Raw genomic sequence first — 19,627 nt, 5'->3', positions numbered from 1 at the left:
GGGAAGCAGGAAGTGGTGAGGCATTGGGGGCCTGGCTATGGATCCTGCAGAGTGGAGGTAAGGGGCTGCCAGGGTGGGAGGCTAAGTGATCACTTACAAAATTGGGCTGGGCTCTGGATGTTGACCTGAGAGGAGGCAGGGTCACCCTAAGAGCAGGACTGGGCTGTGTAGGTGTATACTAGTGTGGGAGTGTGAGAGCTGACTGAAGAGTGGTAGGCTGAGCTCTCTTGCTGATGCAGGGCTTCAGTGAGGTCTGGCCTTTCTCTGAGTGCTGGATTATGTCAGTATAACTTTTGATCCCTATTTAATGTTGCCCAGAACCGCTGAAGGAGAAGGGGGCCCAGGGCTGTTTCTGCTGTGACAGTTGTTGTGGGCTGGGCTGCGTGAGTGCTGAGATAAGTGAGCAGGGAATGCAGAGCACCAGGCCAAGGCTATGATGTGAGTGGTCACTTTCTGAGGAGGGGGCAGACTGCTGAATCCTCAGTTGACCTTCATTTGGCAGAGAACACCTGTAGCAGGGGGGCACTGTGACCTGCTGAGATAGAGTAGTGGGTGGGGGCTGTGGTTGCAAAGGTCAGGGAAGGGCAGTGGGTTTCAACCTTCCTAATGCTGTGACTCTTTAACACAGTCCCTCATGTGTTTTGTTGCTATTTCAGAACTGGAATTTTGCCCCTGTTACAAATGGAACCACAACATACATAGCTGGTGTGGGGGTCGCGACCCACGGGGGGAGAACCCTGTCTGCAGGGGTGAAGTATTGTACATTCTCAGGGAGATGATTTGAGTGCTGAGCTAAGGAGCTGTAGAAGTATGGGGGGGTGACAGAAGCTGTCTCTGCTGGGGTAGCTTGTGCTGGAGGTGTTGTGAGTGGACTGTCATGACTTAGGTAGTAGTGGTTGGCTGGGCTTGATGCTGAGGTGCAGCTGAGGCTGATGATGTAGGCATAGTGGGCAGAGCTTGCAAGCCAAGGTAGGAGCTTTGAGCAGTGACAGGTCTGCCTCCTGTCTTGCAAGCTGATGGACACGTTGAGGGCTGGGTGAAGTGTGAAGTGTTGGCAAAACTACTGAATGCAGTGGAGAAGAGGGAGCCTGTTTGTGTGTGTGCTGTAGCAACCCATTTGGGTGGGGCTGTGAGTGCTTTCCTAAGTGGGCTGGATTTATACTGGATATTCCCAGGAAGGGCCAATTGTCTTACCTATCTCCTTTTTGGAAGGAATATTACGTGTTCACGGTCCAGCTCTGGTTATCTTAAGTAGGCATATTTGGAGTTATTAACAATGATAAGCCCAAATTTTGAGAGACTCTCTGAACAGGCCACCAAAGAGCCAAGTCCAAATGTAGTGGCAAGGATGTCGTTATATTGCAGTTTCGAACCCAGGACACACCTCCAATGCGCTGATACAGCAGGTGCAGGGAAGTGGCCTAGAGTCTCTATTGAGAGGGTTTTTTTTTTTTTTTAACAAAATACATTATAGACAAAGAAATGGGATCTACAGTATATGATTGGATGACATCTGGGCAGAAGAGCTGCAAGCAGAGAGTTACAAGACTTAGAGTTTCATGGTTGGATAATAGGTAAAGGGGCCAGTTGGCTTACAGAAAAGATTGGCTGAAGCAGTCATGGGAGCATTAGGAACGTTGGTCTGGCCTCTCCAAATTGGTTGTTGCTATGTGCCAGACCACCAGCTGCTCAGCTTGACCAACAGAGAGTGTTTTTGGACTTTCCCAAGGTGAGCAGATTGTGTTGCCAGGGAATATTTTTTCTGTTTAGGCTAGTTTGTGCTTAGTCTGGAATCTGGGTTCAGCCCTTGGCTAGGTTCAACACAAAATGGAGTTTCCTTTACAAAATGGAGTTTGTTTTTCAAAATAGAGTTGTTTGATCCTTACAAACAGGATAGTTCAGACTGCGGGTTTATTTTACATTTTAACCCATTTGTGTGTGTCTGCAGATGTAGGCAGATACCCTGAAAAGCTTATTCAGTATTTGTCATATAAGCCATTCAGTTGTAGAATAATATAATTATCCTTATCCTAGATGGCATTAAACAGAAAACTATAAGAACCCAACATCTACAAGAACTCAGAAAATGCTAACATCAGGTTGTTTCAGTGTTCTTTAGGGATTTTTAACGATATTCAATAAGACTACAAGTCCTTTCTCAGAGACCCTGAGTTCAATTTCCAGCAACTAACCATGTGGTTCACAACCATCTATAGTGAGATTGGTGCCCTCTTTTGGCTTGCAGGCACACATGCTGTTTAAATAATAAATACATCTTTAACTTTTTTTTTTCCTTTAAGAACCTAAGGTACAGCTTATGTTTTAGCCTTTTGAAGTCACATAGTGTCTTTTCTTGGGCTGTGTAGCTTTGCTTTCTATCTTTGTCCTAGTGTCAGATGGTCTCCTGACCCAGGACAGGTATGTTGGAGGAAATTTTAAAACAAGCAAGCTTGGGTTGGGAGACAGGGTGTCTACTCCAACTCCAGAGCCAGCTCTTTAATAGACTAGTACAGCATGAAGTAATAGAATTTCAACCAAAATTAATGAAAAGAGATGGGGAAGAATATGCCATTCTCACCAAAGGAAAAGCCTACCAAGAGGTCATTCCAATTCAGAACATCTTTGAACAATATACAAGGGCACCCAGATTTATTAAAAATAAAACAAAACAAAAAACAAAAGGAAAACCACAACACAGTTGTTATTAAAGGTAAAAGCACAAAACGATGCAGACACTTCAATTGTGGGAGAATTCAGTGCCCTACTCTAAGCAATGGACAGATTACTGAGGCAGAAACAAAATAGAGAAATAATAAAACCAAAGATGGAATGAATCCAATGAAACCAATGGTTATCTACAGAACTTTTTACCCAAGCAGAAAAGAACAGTGTTTCTTCTTAGTGCCACACGGAACCTTCTAGAAAATTGGCAATATTTATTAGGTAACAAAGCAAACCGTAACTTATACAAAAAATTGAATTAACCCATTGTGCTTTCCCAGATCACCATGGATTAAGATGGATCTGAACAACAGAAATAACAAAACCCTACACAATCATGGAAAATGAGCAAACTCCCTACTCAGTGACAACTGGGCCAGGGAAGAAATGAAAAAGAAATTAAAGACTGTCTAAAATTCAATGAAAATGAAGGCACAACATACCCAAGCTTATGGGACACAATGACAGCAGGACTAAGAAGAAAGTTCGTAGTACTAACAGCCTTCAATCAGAAATTGGGGAGATTCCATACTAGCCACTTAACAGCTCCTCTGGAAACTTTCACAACAAAAGAGGCTGACACAACCAAGAGGAGTAGATGGCTGCAAATAATCAAGCTCAAGCTGAAGTCAACAAATTAGAAACAGAGGACAAGACGAAAAATGAACTGAAGCAAGAAGTGGTTCTTAAGAAAGTGAACAAGACAGACAAAAGACACACACTTAGCCAAACTACCTAAAAGGCAGAGAGAAAAATATCCAAATCAACAAAATCAGAAAGGAAAGACAGAACATAACAACACACACTGGGGGAAAAAAAAAACAAAGACACATTAGGTCTTACTTCAAAAAACCATAGTCTACAAAATTGGAAAATGTAAATGAAATGGACAATTTTCTTGTTAGGTTCCATTTACCAAATCTAAATCAAGATCAGGAAAACAAGTTAAATATCTTCATAACCCCTAAGGAAAAGAAGCAGCCATTGAATGTCTCCAACCATGGAGGAGGCAGGAGAAAGCCTCAGCGCCAGATGATTTTAGCTCAGAATTCTACCAGACTTTCAAAGAGGAGCTGATACCAATACTCTTCAAACTATTGCACAAAATAGAAACAGAAGGAACATTGCCAAACTCACTCTATGGGGCCACAGTCATTCTGGTACCTAACACACAAAGACCCATCAAAAAAATTTTTTTTCAGGCCAATTTCCCTTATGAACATTGATGAAAAATATACTCACAAACCAAAACCAAGAACACATCAAAGATATCATTCACCATGACCAAGTAGTGTCCATCGCAGCAATGCAGAGGGGGTTCAACATATAAAAATCCATCAACATAATCCATCATATAAACAAACGGAAAGAAAAACAAAACATGATCATCTCATTAGATGCTAAAAATCATGTGACAAAATCCAACACCACTTCATGATAAAGGCCTTGGAGAGATCAGGGATAAAAGTTCTGATAAGCTGGAGCACTGACTACTTACTAATCAGTCCCAAGCCCAAGGTTTTAATTTCCCTTTGGTTGAATTCTGAATATAGACTTGAGGGTGCCTCTCATCATGCTAGAAACAAGTCTGTCCACTCTGTATACCAAGTCTTCTAGACTGAGAAAAGAATGTCCACGCTTTTACTGGGTCTCAAAGGCATAAGCCTACCCCCAGCTGTCTTATAGACACAACTTTAACTTTTGTCCCTAGTCTGTATTTGTCTCAGCAGGTTTTTACCTGGCTAACAGACTCCATCCAGAGCTGCTGAGAGCTGGACCTGCTGGAAGTTGATGTAAACCAGACTCTCAGATGTGACTACTCCCTGTCTCTTCAACTGGATCAGCTAAACAGATGCTTTTGATAAGTGCCCCATTACCTAGCCTTTGACTAGCTTTTCAGGCTTTCCGGTCCCCAATAACAGCACCCTTAATGTCACCAGGAAAAAAAGTGACAGAAGAGAATGACATTGCTCATTGTCCCACTTTATAGGCTGAAATGCTAAGTCAAGGACAACTCTCTGGCAGGAGGAACAAATGGCCACAAAGAAAAAAGCTCTTAGTTCTGTTTAAACCAGTTGTGCTTTGTGCCCTCCTCATATCAAGCAAAAAGTGGGTGCCATTCAGATAATGGTCATGAGAGCACAGTACCTGGCCCTACAACAGGACAAGTCAGAGGAATACCTGTCCCTACAGCAGGCCAACTCAGCAAAGAAGATTCAGGAAGACCCATGATTGGGCCTTCAGGGGACCTGTCAGAGGCTGGGAATGAGAGACCAGAAGACCTAAAATTGGATTTCAGGGTCACCGGGACAAAGGTTAGGAAATAGGCCTAAAGGGGAGACCAGGCATGATAAGGCATATCTGACCAGCTAATGGGGAAAGAAGCAGTCTGGCTGCAGGAGGGCAGGGAGGGTCCTGGAATCCTGTGTTTGGACAATGAAACTCTGTCAGTTCTCAGTTGGAATCTTGACACATGTGACCTTTCCTCAGATGAGCTGGGTCAAGTTGCTCAACTTAAGCCAGGAAAGAGGGCATGGAGCTCAGACTGAGAGCCCTGCTCAAGCCTGTTTGTGTAATAGCAGTCCTGGGAAGGCTTTTGTGAATCCCTGCCTGTGTGCTGGCCTGGAGTTTCCTTAAATAGTCCCTGGACTTCTCACCTGGATGTGTTCAGACTGGGAACTCACATGCCTCACAGATGTCTCCAGCTCAGGTCAAGTTTCTCCCCTCCATGAGATCCTAAACCGTCTCAGGAAAAGTGAGCTGGTGCTGTAACCCATCGACAACAGTGTGGGACCGATCTTGTGTGATGCCCACATGACCCAGCTATGCCTGTCTAAAATAGGGTTTCCCGAAGTACACCTGATGTGCGTTCATCTTACCTCTTCCTCTTGACCTCTTCCCTTTCCACCGGAATGAATCTGGCCAAAGACTCCCCTGCCCCACCTTTCATCCTGAGGTCCTTTAAGTAAGAAAGACCCTTCCTGCCTTGCAGGGTGGACACTGGGACATAGCCAAACTGTGCCACCTCATTTTTCTTAGCTTCAGATAGCCACAGTCCTTGGGAGAAGGTCCAAAATTTGAATCCCTTTTACCCTACAAAGATGGCCCCAACTGCTGATATGATTCAAATCCTAGGTACTAGTCATCACCACCCAGAGATACCTCACTCACCCTAACTCAAGATGCCTAAGAGAGGCCACCCACAGCAGCTTCTCCTTTGAGCTCCACAGGAAACAGACTGTGGGTATAACAGTATTGTTTTTTAAATTATCTTTATTGCCTGTAGTCCCAGCTAGCAATCAATCAAGACACAGACGTGTGTTATATTTTAAAATAGCCTTAGTTATCCTGGGAGAGGGCAGATATCAATCTTCTAAACTCCCTCCCATGATGGGGCAGGCATGGGATCCCTGCCTCAGTCCCATGCCATCTGCTTCCAATAACTTCTATCAAGCTACTTCGCATCCTGTGCCTTTAGGTAAGGGACACTACATCTGGGGACTGAGGGCCTCCAGGTCCCTAGGGCTTGAGACCATTTTGTGGAATTCTTGGACCTTTATGAAGGGACTCTACTTCTGGGGACAGAAGGGCTCTGGGTGCCTAGGACTTGAGGCCATTTTGTCAGGTTCCTGGGCCATTAGGTAAGGAACACTACTTCCAGGGACTGAGGGCCTCTGGGTTCCTAGGGCTCGAGGCTATTTTGTGAAGTGTCTGTACCTTTAGGCAAGGGACACTCTATCTGGGGACAGATCTTCTCTTGGTTCCCAGTGGTTGAAGCCATTTGGTCAGGTTTCTGGAATGGAGAGTGTCAATCAGGTGTTTCTGATTTCAGGCCCTCAGGGGAAGTGTGTTGCTAAAGCTGGGTTTCACTTATTCGTGGACTGGGTATGAGAGGCCACTCAGAGCCATTTTCTGAGGTGCCTTAAGAATTGTTGCCATACTATGCTGTTTGCATACACAGCCTTGTAGCTTTCAAAACAGTAGTTAAATTCCTGAAAGAGTGACAGATAGACATAGCATTCTAAATTCCTGCAATGGTTTTGGGGGTGAGCTCCTGGGAATGGATAGACTAGTTTTCAGAATCTGCAAGAAAATGCAGGGTCCTGCCATTTTGACTTCTTTATTTTCTCGTTTTTCGAGACACAGTCTCTCAGTATAGCCAGGGCTGTCCTTGACTCACTTTGTGGACCAGAATGACCTCGAATTCACAACAATTGACCAGCTTTTTCCTCCTGAATGCTGGGTCTAAAGGCATGTGCCACCAAGGCAGAAACCCTTTTGGCTCTTGAGTCACCGCTGCCAGGCATTTCCAGAGCTGATTCATCTTGACTTCTCTCTCCTCTCTCAGGAAGATGAGCCTTTGGAGCATGGGGTACCATTGGAGGCAAGAGGGAGCCAGGTGTGTTTGACAGAGGAGGTAGGTATCGGCAACCAGGTAAGCTGTCATGGTCATTAATGAACATGTGAGAAGGCCCTGTCCCCCAGAGAGAGGAGTGCATTAAGCATGCACGGCCCTGTGCTGGTGCCTAGGGAACCCGGAGTGGGAGCTGCCACTCCTGTGGTAGAAAACTGGTTTTCCCGGAAGGGGAGCTAAGATGCACTTTGGATGGACTTTGGAAACTCCTAACAGAGCAGAGAGGAGGCCAGGCCAGGTGGCCATCACTGCAGATTCCACCACAGGGTGTGATAGTTCATGCTCCAGGCTCAGCCATCATGTCAGGGTACAGTATTGCCAGGTGTGGGAGTGTGTCACAGTGAGAATCCTGGCACTCAGAGGCACATGCAGGACCAGAGTTCTTTGGGCATAGGGCACCCCCCCCAGGCAAAACCCTACAAATGGTTGAGAGTTGTCCAAGCTACAGGTGTCAGATTCAACTCACCCTTTCTCTCCCCCTCGCAGGCCTGTGAATCTTCACACGTCTGAGCTGCAACAAGTCCATTCCTGTGTTCCCAAGGATCCATGGGATCCACCTGACATCAGATACACAGGTGACCTCCCAGTTAGCACTCAGTCCCAAAGCAGGGCAAGGGGCCTGGAGCATGCCCACGTCCCAGGAGCTCAGGCAGGTAAGGTGGAGGCCACCCACTCAGGGCATCCATCTGTTGGCAATATGCTGGGCTCTCCCGACTATGCTAGCGGCCCTGCCAGTAGGGCATCATCTTTTGAGTCTTTTGGCAGCCAAGCTACAGAACTGGATGACCCACACTCTCCCTCACAAGGTGTCCTCAACAGAAAGATGATTGATGTGGTTCACTTCCTTCTCATCAAGTACACTAGGAAGCAGCTGACATCTAAGACTCAGATTCTGTTCATAGTCCTCCGCGGTTATGAGGAATACTACCCTGTCATCTTTTCTAAGGCCTCTGATTGTTTGATGCTGCTCTTTGGCCTAGAGATAGTGGAAAGAAACACCACTGATCACATCTACTCTGTTGCCCTTGCCCTTGGGATCACCTACCATGGGACTCAGCATGGTTTTCCAGGCGTACCCAAGACAGGCCTGCTACTAATCGTGCTGTGCATCATCTTCATAGAGGACAACTGAGCTAGTGAGCAGGCCTTGTGGCGCGTACTGAACAACATGGGGTGTATGCGGACAGTGAGCATTTCATGTACGGGGAGCCCAGACGTCTCATCACGGAGCATTTTGTGCAGGAAGGGTACCTGGAATACAGGCAGGTGCCTGACAGCGATCCTCCTTCCTATGAGTTCCTGTGGGGCCCAAGGGCCCATGCCGAAACCACCAAGATGAAATTATTGAAGTCTTTTGCCAGCATAGTTAGGCAAGGTGCCAGAGCCTACCCCTTTAGATATGCAGAGGCTCTGATAGAGGAGCTACAGAGGGCCTAGGCCAGGATCATCCAGCGCATGGCACTATTGCTCTGAGCAGCACACATTCTTTTGCAAGGTCAGTTGCCATCTAATATGAGGAGAGGCAGAGTCATTTATCTAAGTACCATACCATCATTTGAGAGCTGGTAGGAGGAGATGTACACCATTGTATTCTTCATGTTCTGTCTGGGCAGCTTGGATTTTTCTTGTTGTTTACAAAATGTTGCTACCTTTACTACAAGGTGCATTCGCTAGAGATAAAGTTGTAGATGACATTGGTGAATATCTATTAGTATCTCTGAGCTTACTTTGTCATAAAACAAGGATGCAGTCCAGATCACTGTAACCTGTCACAAGACATCATAGCATTCGAATTGATATTTTCTCAGCAATGGGAATGATCTTATCACTAATATTCAAATAATTAATGTCTTTATAAAAATGTTTTCTCAACCTTAGTCACTACTGCAATAAAAACAGAGAATAAAACTAATTTTTGATAGCCACATTACTTATAGTCCCTCATTCCTTCTGATTAAAGTAAAAACTAAATTATAAGTAAAATAAATAAAATCCCTCCCCCTCTCCCAAACCCCCATTGTCAGCAGTGCAAAACAAGAAGACAGACATTAACTGTTTTCCTTTGTTTCTCTGTTGGAAAAAAAAAAAATACTGACCAAAATCACTTAGGTGGAAGAAAGATCACTTGGCTTACAGGTTAGAGTCCTGAAGGCAGGAACTGAAGCTGAGACCACAGGTGAATGGTGCTTCCTGGCTGCTTGCTTGCACAGCTCACAACTACCTGCCTAGATGATGGTAGGACCCAACAGCCAGCTGGTTCCTCCTATATTAATTATCAAGGAAGAATATTCTTCATAGACATGACCACATGTCAATCTGATTGAGACAAAGCCTCGACGCTGATCCTCTCTTCCCAGGTATGTTTAGGTTTGTGTCAAGTTGACCAAAACAATGTTCACATTACCTGTCGACTGGTAAAAGTAAGAGCAACAGCAGCCCTACTAGGAACACAGTAGGAAGAGATGCTAGTAGACTAAAATAAACAACTCTGAGCAGTCTCATTTGCTGAGGGACATGGCAGGGAGGAGTCAAGGAAGTGCTTTGCCTCAGTGGCTGGACACATGCATAGCATGTACAGTGCTGTCTTTGATATCCCCAGCACTTCAAAATACAAACCCAAGACATGCAGAGGGAAACCCTGGCCTGGGACAGGGATCGGAGTTACAGCTGAACACACCACACCTACTGAATGGCTTACCCCAACCATCTACAAGGGATTCCTGATATATAAGGGAATCATGGGAAAGGGGGGCCTAGAACTCCTGTTAGGACCTGTTCCACTTACATGGTCAGAAGGACAGGGCTAACTTAAATTCACATTTTAGTTCATTTATCTCCAGTGAAATTTGCCCAACTGTAAGGAGGCACTGGGTGTCGGGTGTTGGTGAAAGATTGAATAATGACTTGAGTGGAAAAGCGCTGGGATGGAGGAAGGGAGAAAAGAGGGAGGGAGGGAGTAGAGGAGCTGGTTCGTGACTCATTTTGGAGCTTCTGTGTAAGAGAGAGTAATCTGCACCCAGATTTTCAAGCATGTCCAAGAAGAGAGAGAGTTAGGGAATTTTATTCCTGAAATTTCACCGTGGCTTGTTAAGCTCATCTGTGTCCTCTGTATTCTCTGGTCTGTCCTGGAGGAATGACAGCAACACCACCTGTACTAGTTTGCATAAGAATGAGCCTATAGGCTCAAATATTGGAGTGCTTAGTCACCAGGGAGTAGAATTCTTTTGATATATTAGAAGGTTTGGGGGGAGTATGGCTTTGTTGGAGAAAGTGTGTCACTGGAGGTGAGTTTTGAGGTTTCAAAAGCCCATGCCAGGCCCACCCAGTCTCCTGCCCCCCCCCCGCCCCGTGTGTGTGTGTGTGTGTGTGTGTGTGTGTGTGTGTGTGTGTGTGTGTGTGTGTGTGTGTGTGTGTGTCCCTTTCTGCCTATGGATCAGGAAATAGATCTCAACTACCAATGCATCACCATGCCTGCTATGCCTACTGCCATGCTTCCTGATATTTTAATGGACTGACTGTAAGTCACCATCCTGGGCAGGCATAGTGGTACACACCTTTAATCCCAGCACTTTGGAGGCACAAGCAAGTAGACCTTTGTAAGTTCAACACCAGCCTGGTCTACAAAGCAAGTTCCAGGACAGCCCCAACTACAGACAGAAAAATCTTGTCTCAAAGACCAAACGAAACCAAACCAAAACAGACACCATTCCCAAAAGACACCACCCCAGAGTTTTAGGGGCTAGAATAAAATCCTACCACTCATCTACCTTTCACTATGGTTCTTCTCACTCAAGGCACTGTACCAGAGGTTTTTCATGCAAGACATGTGTTACAGCCATCCAAATGTCACACCCATTTCCAAGGTGAAGAGGCCTGAAGCTCCCAGTATTGGGAATTATTTCCCTGATTCCTGCCTAGTAATTGACAAGGCTGGGAGGATACCAGGGATCTGCATACTGTGGTCCAGGCTATTCTCTCTCCTTCCATACCAAGGTGTTGGTACCGGTATTCAAATGTAGGACCTTTCACAAGTGATTTGGCTTTGAGGGCAAAACTCTCATGAGGACTAATGTACCTATCAAAGAGACTCAAGAGACCTTGGCTGCTCTTGAATCTATGGAAGGCATAGTTAGGTCTAGTTTTGTTTATTTTAATTCACTATTTGATTAAGCTCTGTTTGATGGCATTTTCTTTTAAGAAATCAGAAGAAGGCCAAGTGTGGTGGAACAAACTGTTAGTCCCAACAATAGGAGGCAAAGTCAGGTTTAATCCTAGCACTCTGGAGGCAGAGGCAGGGATATCTCTGAATTTGAGACCAGAATATACAGAGTTCCAGATCAGCCAGGCTATATAGTGGAGACCCTGCCTCAAAACAAACAACAAATAGAAGTCAGGATCAGATTTTCAACATTTGCTTAGAAAACCCCTCAGGTTAATGCCAAATTTGTCATTTACTAATGCCGTCTTCCACAAACCCATAGGATACAAATCATCAAGTTATTATTACTTTATAATAAAATAGCCTGATTTTCATTTTCCAAAAGCATGTTCTCTATTTCTGAGACTTTACCAGAATGGCTTTCAACATTCCATTCATGTTATTATGTGTATTCTCTTAGATGATAGGATTTCAATTCTTCATTTTACCAGAATAACTTAAATTCCTATCTAAGAAAATATTTTTCTAGCATATACTTCATAACTCTTCTAGTTTCTTATACTCATCGTCCAGTTCCAAAGCCAATTTCACTTTTGTGTGTGTGTGTGTGTAGGTTTTTATCAGCACTGCCCTCCTGGTACCGAAATCTGTCTTATATCAGATTTCAATAACAAAGCACCATACACTAAGTTAGATCCAAAGCAGGCCTCCAAAATGGCGTTGCTGCCAACAATGTTGTAAGATGCCACCTTGGATGTAACCCAGCCTGGATTCTGTCTGGGTAAACAGAAGGATTGTTATTGGGTAAACAGAACACTGAACTCAACTTTCCTCAGGGATCTCTGGTGGATTTCTGTTTACCTGGAAAGCCACTACTTCCATCCTCCTCCTCAATAATCAACCTAGAACATCTAGTCTCTAATTAGCCCAAACAGCCAACAACAGATCAAAGACCCCCCTGCTAACCCCAAAGCTGCTCTGCCCCTCATGCCACTCTCCACCTGGCACTAGCTTCCCAATAGTACGGCAAGGTTTTTCCTACTTGCAGCTGTCTGAGGCAGCCCAGCAGTTCGTATCCCAAATAAACTGTTCTTTCTATCCACGAAGCAGTCTAGTTTGCCAGTTTAACTGTGCCTCACTTACACATTGAATATTTAAATTACCAGAAATTTATTATTTTCCCTTCCAATTCTGGGTGTTAAAAGTGCCTTGAAAATCGCTAGTTGTATGAGTATCTGGTGAGGGCTCTTTTCATGGCTTGTAGTGATCACTTTGTTGCTATTAAGTACCCCAGTGGCCTTTTCTTAGTATACATGCATAATGAACTCTCTAGTGACACTTCTTACAAAACACACTTCTTTAAATAGGATCAAGGCCCCACATTTATAATCTCATTTAACCTTAATTACTTTTATAGAGGTCACATTCCCAACCATAGCCCCATTAGAGTGTAAACCTTTAATAAATGAACTTTGGGCTTGTCCTTTTCATCCTGTGCCCCTGGTGGCAGTGGCCGGTGATAACATCAGTGGTCGCTAAGCACCCTGGGGGCAGGTTGCTTCTATGCCAACATTCCTCTCTTTTCCTATAATTAAAAAATGAGGACATTGGGTTTCTTTTCATGTAAGGTAAGTTAAAGTATATAAATATAGGTTCATTGGATGCAGCTCTTGGCTGCTATGTAAGGGGGAAAAGAGTGGGGGGGGGGCGGCAAGAAGCAAGAGCACCAAACTGTCTAGATTATATGGGGAAGGCGAAGGAAAATCTCTACCATGGAAAGTACAGAGTAGGGGGCAGGATATGCCAGCCATGTCCTGCAGCAGATAGGGACCAAGGAGTGCTAGGAGAACCGGGAGCTGTTTGTCCTGGGCCTGGAGCACACCATTTTAGCCTTTTGTTGATAATAAATGGACAAGGAGTGAAGAAATCAATCCTCTTTGGCTGCTTCTTGCTGACACTAGGGAGGCAACAGGGAGTCAAAAGGCTGAAATGTTGGCCAGGTCTGGGAAGAGCAGGCTGCTATATTTGCTGTCCAGGGTCTGAGAACATCTGACATGATCTGCAAGTTTAGACTGGAGCACCTGTGGGTAGCTACTTTGGCACTGTCTTGACTGTAGGAAGTCTGGCAGGATACTATATATATGGACATAAGACAAAGTTAAGAAGAAAATTTCTTTTGGTGTAAATTTAACATTTTTGGGAAGGTGAGCAGAGACAGAAGTTTTGGAGCAAAGAATAGAACAACTTGAATATGGGTAACTTCCTTTCATTTACCTTAGGTGTACATTTGAAACTTTTGGGGGAGCAGAAAGGAGACAAGGCTTGAAAATAAGGAGCCTAATTCCATCTTTGTCTTATTTATACATTTGAAATTTGGGGGAGAGCAAAGAAGAGAAAAGGCTTGGCTATAAGGAGGCTACCTCCATTTTACCCAATTGCTAGTGGTAACTAAAAGTTTCATTTTGGATCTTTGGATCTGTTCAAACTTGGTTCCAGAGGTATGCAAGCTTAACAGCCCTTCATGTGGGCATAGGGATTTGAAATTCCCTAAAAGGCATCCCAGAGGAGCCTGGAGAGGCATCAAATGGACAATTTTCATGGGGGAGGTGAAGTCAGGTGCCCACTGGGGTGTCCCCCATTGCAAGGTTTAACTCAAAAGACTTGGTATAGACTGTCCCAGTGACACCTCAGTGCTGGTCAGCAACCAAGAAAGCACAATCCAAACAGGATTGAGCTGAGGCCAGAGACACAGCCACCTAGTGGACTAGGATTTTAGTGGAAGAACAGAAAGAAAACTGTGTTCGCAGTTGTCTAGCCCAATGGGAAAGGTCCTAGTTACAGGTTAGCTAGGAGGGTCAGCCACAGTCCTACAGACTTGGGTTGGGTACCTTTTCTCCCAGTGAACCAGAGAGATGTTGACAGTCTCTGGGACAAAGGAAAGCATTTATATTGAGTGGAAACTCACCGATGGAGCTGATATTGGGGCCAGAAAGGTGACAATCAGGTAGTTAGGGAGGGGAGTCCCAACACTAGTGAGAGGGAAAGAAATCCTACCCTCTGAATAGGCAATACATGGGAGACTGTTGATTGGCCGTACTTATCTGGATTCCATTTGACCTGAGAGGCTGATTTCCTGAGGCTTACAAGAATCATTTTAAGTTCATAAAGAGAGATAAATTTTAGACATGTTAACATCATTATTGTTTGAAATCTTCAGTGAAACACACATCATTGAAAAAGATAGTAAGCATACATTTTTGTGTTATACCATAATAGAGGCTTGGGAAAAAACATTGAGTTAAAAGCATGAATACTCTTTGAAGTAAGCTTAGGAGAGGCAGAAGCTTTATGGATGTTTCAGACATCTGTGGAACAATAATGTGAGGAGGACAGAAACCTCTTGTAGAGCAGAAGGGCAAAAGCTCACTTGATTTTCATTTTCAGCATCGGTACACATCATGAAAGGTACTTGTCCAGAAGACTGGAGTATATAAATTTAAGTACAATTTAAAACATATTAAGTAAAAGACAAACCAAAGGAAAATTTTAAATCCTGAGCTTGGAAATATGATAGAGGATCATATAGTGGAATATTTTACCATAGTTAGATTAATAAATCATAGCTCCATTGATCAGTGTCAATACTCTGAACACTTAATACAACAATAGCATAGCAACAGGAAGAAATAAAGCAACCTTTTAGACATTCTGACCTTAGTAACGTGCATTGATCAACTTAAAACACCTTCTTAGACCTTCTAACATTGATAAAATATTTTTTGGAGCTTTAAGACATAGGTGAAGTTGTTGTGAGCAGTCATGGTCCTTTAGCTAAAAGAATGGTAAAAGGTTGTATTTGTGACCTGGCCTTTAAGTCTGAAACAAGGTAGACTGTATCTAGACTTGACAGTAGCTCTAGGAGTAAGGCTTAAGGCCAGTCTCCTGCATATGAAGAGGACTAGAAAGGTATCTGAAACCTCCCATGATAGAATCTGGCAATGTGACTGTGTAACCTGAATATGAGGTTAAAATAGGCCTACAGTGTTACTCTAGGTTTGGTGAGGTTGCTGAATCTAGGAGCCATCTGTACTCTGCCAGGTCAAGGAGCTTGAAGGCTGGAGGTGTCTATAGCACTTGTGCTGGTTGAACCTCCAGTGGCTGGGCACAGAGAGCAAGCCTGGACTATCAGAGGCCAATCTGGCAGGCAGAACACAGCTTTTTGGCAGCTGTGGGACCAGTGTCCCTTCTGGCTACATCTGAAACAGGTCCCTACTAAAGCTGACTCAGGCTGGATCTGAGCAGGATGGGGCATTGCAGACCTCTATTACTTTGCCTCAGGGTAATGGCTAATGTCTGGAGCATAGTTTTCTTCTGTAGCTGAGCCTGTCAAGAAGGCTCCTCTTGGGCTTTAAAGATTTAAAAAACTATTTTTACCAGCTCCTATATAGGGATTTAGGAACCATCCTCAGCCTTTTAGTAAAGATGACAGTGAGACCATAATCTATCTTAAGAACATTTAGATAGACAAACTTTATTTAATTTTGAGTATATGTATAGGATGTTACAGTTTAAAGGTCTATAGTTTATTTTAATCATTAAAGAATAAGATCTTATGTTTTATCCCTGTTAAATTAGGGACTTAAATTTCATAAGCACAGTCCATAAAAAGAGAGCAGAACAGTTTCCTAGATGGTTTAATTTATAAAAATTCCAGTCTATAAAAGTCTAAAGCTATATTATAGATTAGCAAAAAACTGCTAAATATATTTATAAAGCAGTGTTTTTTAAGCTTTTGAAAATGAAGGCAGAGCATAACATTCAATTTTTAACATTGCAAACAAATTAATGTTGCCAGAATTAATATATCATAGTCTCCAGGGCTGGAAATATAGTAGAACGTTGTGGAATAATTTAAAATTGTACCAAACCCATTAGCTAGGAAGCATGTAGTTGAATCCAGGGCAGCTGGTGACAGGAGAAACAGTATGTATTTATTTGTCTAGGAATTAGTAAAGACATGAGTTAGAAATCTAGGGTTAAATTATATATGTAGAATGTTGCAAAGAGATAACCTTGAAAATGTAAAATCAGAAAGTAGGTCAAGCTTAATCCTGCAATTAATTACACTACTGCAGACCAAGCAATAAAAGACTTAAAAGGCAAAAGCTGTATTTGGGGTTTAGCAAGGATTTGAACAGGCTGGGTGCCCTTAGTAAAGATGGCTGGTGTAGCCATACTTTTCCGAAAACAAAGATGCCACTAGTTACATGATTGTCCTTAGCCAAGATGGCACAAGTTAATAGCTCCACCCCTTACCCCAAACCAGCATGGCGATTAGATCAGGCAAGTGCTGTGAGCAGCAAGTTGCAGGGGAGTTTAAAAATGCTACTGGGCTGTCATGGTGCCCAGCTGCTGTAGCTGCCAGCTCTGGGAGCACAGTCAGTCCAGCAGGCCACAGTGACTCTAGGTGGCTGCACGGTGTTCTAGCAGCCACAGGAAGTATGAGACAAGGAGGGTCCTGCTCCTGCCCAGCTCTGGCTGCTGTGCGTTCAAGCTACACAGTGCAAGTGACCTCCATGACCAGGGCAGCAGGAGAGCCCCAGCAATGCAGAGCAACACAAATCTCAAGCAGGCAGATGGCAGTGGAGACAAGACCCCCCCCAAATCCCCAGTCTCTGTGGCATGGGTCCCCGAGGGGTATTCACTGCAGCAATCAGGATAACAGCCCTGAGACTGGTGTCGCAGGGGGCCCAGCCTTGCAGCAGCAGCAGAGTGAAATCATCTGTGCGCCATGGACCTCTGGTCCAGGCTGCTTTGACTGTGCATGCCTAGCAGACTGTGGCCATTTCAAAGTCATTTGCACATCTTTGTGCAGACAGGACCAATCAAGAGGCTGGCACAGTGACTCCAGAGTCCAACCCAAGCCCAGGGAGTGAATTATGGGTTATGGTTACCTAACCTTGGATGGAATCCAGTGCAAACAATTTGGTGGTGCAGCTCCAGTTCACAGATCAGGAGTTGGAGGCTGAGGGTGGCAGGAGAGCTGAGCAGCTGAAGAAAGCTGAGCAGAAGAGAAGCATATGGGGATGAATGTAGATTCAGAGTGAAATTTGGTAGGTAAAGGGGTCCCAAGAGTATCGATCCTGGGTTTTGGCATCAATGTAATGATTACAAGATTAGATGCTAGGCAACAGATATGATATGGAGAAGTTTATTATATGAGCGTGGGAGGGCAGGGTAGTGGGAGGGGCACGCCAGAGAGAAAGACAGAGAGCTAGAGACAGCAGCAAGAGAGGAAGAAGAAAGAAAGAGAGAGAGAGAGAGAGAGAGAGAGAGAGAGAGAGAGAGAGAGAGAGAGAGAGAGAGAGAGAGAGAGACTACACGACTACACGAGGTGGGGTTTGCCATTTTTTTTTATATCATGGGAGCTGGCACAGCTAGTAGTGGGCAGGTAATGATGTCATAGGTTGCAAGGCAGACCAGGAGCAGTATGCTAACAGTAGTAACAGTTTCTTAGATAGGATAAAAAGCATAATCAGTTAATAATATATTGTGTTACATCAAAATGTAATATATCTGTTCCTTTAAAACCATGGTTAATGGAGTGGAAAGACAATGTAAAGGACAGAAGAAAATATTTCTGATGCATTCGTGCCAATCTATGCTGATAAGTTTCTGCAGCTATCCTTGTGGATGTTCATAACAGTATGGTCTTAACAGATGATAAAGAAGGCACTAAAACAGAATAGGAATTATAAGTAGTTCACATATAGAGTAGATATTTCTTAATATGTTAAGTCTAATAAAATAACTTATGCAGATATATATAGACACATAAATTGTATGCATCTATTAAAAAGATGTTTACATGTGTGCAAATGCAAATCACTAGAGTAGGAAATGTTAGATAATTTTAAAATAAAAATAAGACTTGCCAAAAATCCCCTTCAGTTTTTTTTTAAACTACCATGTATACTGCAAGCAGCTCTTTTCCCCCTGGAAGGCACTGGCCAGCACTGTCACCCTGACTATGTCCCTCACATTTCTGCCACCTCAGGAGACTTGGAAATTCTAGAGGGAGTGGACAGAGGAAATAAAGCAAGAAGAAGATGCTGAGAGCTGAGGGTTTCCAGATAACTTCATTCTGTCCTTGCTGTCAGCCCCGGGGGAACCTCAGCATGGTTCTGGACATGACAACTATTGAGTTCTGCCTGGCTGATCAGAGTGAAAGGAAAGCCTATTCTGTGGTCCCTAGAGCAGGTCTGCAGAGCAGAGGTGTCCCAGGCCCTGAAAAGGGTAAAAGCTGAGGCTGAACTTGGGTGGAAATACCCCAAATAGAGATATTCTAAATAATCTAGCATTCTTGTCATACCCGTACCAAATATGGGCAACCTTGTCAGGCAAGCACTTTCTCCATCATCTACCCAGGGAGCTCTGGATCTTAGAGCTTTTGTTGTGAGAATTACGGAGATGACATAAACATGACCCTCCCTCTTCTAAAGTCCTGATGACAAACCAAAGTCTCATTCCACCATAGTTCTCTCTGGTGACTCAGTGAGTGTATTAGGCTTACTTACAGAACCTGGGCTAGGAATCCTATGTAGGCAGGAATGTGGGTGCCCATAAAGCAGCCTTACTGGAAGGTCTTCAGTCAACATAGATGGCTGGTTTTCTCATGGCCACATAGATGGAGCCTCCTTTCCCTGGTCTTTCCCAGCCTGTGTATCCTAGCACCTCCTACCAACCCACAGACGCCATCATAGTTGATGCTTGTAAGCAGGTACAGCTGATCTGACCAGGATAGTGGCTGTTTTAGTCAGAGGATAACACTCTACAAAACGCCTTACTCCAGCTTGGCTCTTACAGTCTTTTTGTCATCCTAAAAGGTCTAGGACAGACTTTATAGATTCTAAGAGTAGTTAGTACCTCGTGAGGAACGAATGCCTTGGCAATGGAGTACAGAGGCTTCCTAATCTCTGATACATGTAGTATGACATATCTGTGAGGCCAGCGCAGCTGCCCCAAGAGAGGAATTGCAACAGAAAAATTACATGTGGGGACATCCATCATGTTAGCCTCTGATTTATCAGGAAATTGGTAAATGAGCGGATGAGATGGAGATGTTGACTTGCAACTTCTCATGGCACTGAGGAGAGGGGCAGGTGAAAGGTCAAGAGAACCCAAGTTGGATCTATACTAATGAGCCTTTCCTGAAATTTTAAAAACTGAAAGCTATGGGAGGAGGCAGAGAATTGAGGTTAGGGTTAAGCCTTATCCCAGAAAAAGGTAACCCCAATAATGTAGCTCTGCCCACAAAGGAGATAGACTTATAG

At 44.0% G+C, this 19,627-nt stretch overlaps 1 pseudogene; it reads left to right on the top strand.

Moving 5' to 3' along the window:
* Nucleotides 1-7,832: 7,832 nt before the first annotated feature.
* LOC127185503 (melanoma-associated antigen 10-like) lies at nucleotides 7,833-8,625 on the top strand (annotated as a pseudogene).
* The last annotated feature ends 11,002 nt before the right edge of the window (nucleotides 8,626-19,627 follow it).

This window comes from Acomys russatus, chromosome X (assembly GCF_903995435.1).
Source record: "Acomys russatus chromosome X, mAcoRus1.1, whole genome shotgun sequence".
NCBI classification, from domain to species: Eukaryota; Metazoa; Chordata; class Mammalia; order Rodentia; family Muridae; genus Acomys; species Acomys russatus.
This window is presented reverse-complemented; position numbering and strand designations above follow the sequence as displayed.